Genomic DNA, 2,025 nt, shown 5'->3' with positions numbered 1-2,025 from the left:
TGAACCTGACGTGAATCAAACACGCAACCTTCAGATCTGGAGTCAGACGCGCTACCATTGCGCCACAGATCCGAAGATGAAATTTATTCTCCACGACTGTATATATTGATTACTATTAGTCAAATGCGCAAGCAGCAAAATTTCGATAAGAATTATTTCTATCAAATGATGGATCGTTTTCAAGATAAATTTGTATATGAAAGTAAAATATTGAGAATAAAATAACCATCTTAATCGATCGGTGAAAGAGAAGTGCACAATAAATTGGAATAGAACATTTACATGTAATATTAGAATCACAGATCACCCATTTTGATTTTGTATAGATGAAGGTTATTGTTCGTATACAAGAGGTTCATTTTCTCATTGATGGATCCATAAACCATGAAATCATATTCATTATTCATATTCATATTCATATTCATATTCATATTCATATTCATATTCATATGATTCATATGATAATTAAAAAAATGAGAATAACTAGCAATTCCAACTGATAATTCAATATCATTAACTAAGTTTTAAACCCCGCACGTACAAACGGGATGGATTTTTTTTATCAAAATTTGTTAGTATTGATAGAATTTTAATTTTTAGTTGTATAGAATATTAATGTGTAATACACGACGTTAATTTTTTCCTTTGAAAAACCACCTCTATGTACACACACATTGTCCATTTTATTTATCAAGTTGCCCTTATTACCCTTATATACTAAATAACACCCAAATTTTGATCGTATGCTTCGTAAAATTGTCTAAAACGACATCCAAATTCCTCCTATAAAACCCTCCACCCTCTCTTCTGCCTTCCACTTCTCCTCCCTTCCAACACCTACTTCATTCTTCTCCCGCCGCCACCGCCATCTTCACTAAATCAATCACCCCATTTGAAAAACTAACTTCATCTTCATCGGCTACAGCAAAAACTAGGGTTTATTTCACCATTGACCATCACTATCTTGGTGACCAACTTCCCAGATTAGGGGTAAAAATTAGGGTTTCTGCCCCTGTCGCTGCTATCTCTGACGTTCTATTCGATTGCAAGTATTCTTCCCCTTCACTTACGCTACTGATTAGTATCTAAGTTGTAATCGACTGAATATTTTCGTTAGCGCTTGATAAACGCGACCGCCACCACTGTCAGCTGGTACCGTTCGACTGATGTATAGGGATTGGCGATTCAGATAGTAGTTGAACTGACATCGTTATCTCTGCCTGTAAGGTTTTCAATGTATGTGATTTTTAGTTATGAAATGACATTTAAAATTTGTTTTGTTTTTCAAATTTGGGTTTTGCTGATATATTGTGGATTTTGTAAAATCTATGGTTTCAGGTTTGGGGACGATAAATACTGAAGAAAAGCTAAATAATCATGGTCGTCTGCTCAGCAAAGAGTATATTCCTAAATTGATTTCATTCAGTTTCTAATGTTTATTTGACATGATATGCTTCTTAATATAAGATAGATATGGGCGTGTGAATTTATTAAAAGATTTGAACCTATGTTGAAGAATAAGTAGCCGCTTATTCAATACCAGTAGTTACTATTTGACGAGCTGGAATCTTCTTCAATAGATACGATATAATAATATACTCCGTAGGTATGAACATGTGAAATATAGGCAACATGTGATTAAAAATGAAAAAATAGCATGAATAGGTGAAATCACATTTTTCAAAACAGTATTTCAGACCTCACTATAACTCAATTTAACTCAATATGTGCTCATTAGTGAAATTTGAAAGTATGATGAGACTGAAGATTGTAAAGATGTTGCTAAAGTTTTGGCTACATTTAATTTGAAATGTTATGTTTTTATTGTGTATGAATATACAAACTGTTAGTACGATTTTCCGTATAGCGGCTGTAAGTACTAGTACAGAAAAGTAGCTGCTCAGCGTGTGGCGTATACTGTTGATTGTTGTTTGCCCTCGAGAAATTATCTCTGCGGACCCGGAACACGGATGGATAATCCATGGGGTGGCCTCAATCAATCTGGGGATCAATATGGAATTGATC

General features: G+C 34.2%; 1 non-coding gene across 1 annotated transcript; it reads right to left on the bottom strand.

Moving 5' to 3' along the window:
- Positions 1 to 72, bottom strand: TRNAW-CCA (transfer RNA tryptophan (anticodon CCA)). Its single transcript has one exon. It is a non-coding gene; the product is annotated as a tRNA-Trp (tRNA).
- Positions 73 to 2,025: the final 1,953 nt, after the last annotated feature.

The sequence above is a fragment of the Rutidosis leptorrhynchoides genome, chromosome 5, assembly GCF_046630445.1.
Source record: "Rutidosis leptorrhynchoides isolate AG116_Rl617_1_P2 chromosome 5, CSIRO_AGI_Rlap_v1, whole genome shotgun sequence".
Classification (NCBI taxonomy): Eukaryota; Viridiplantae; Streptophyta; class Magnoliopsida; order Asterales; family Asteraceae; genus Rutidosis; species Rutidosis leptorrhynchoides.
The sequence above is the reverse complement of the archived record's forward strand: the minus strand, read 5'-3'. Positions and strand labels throughout refer to the sequence as shown.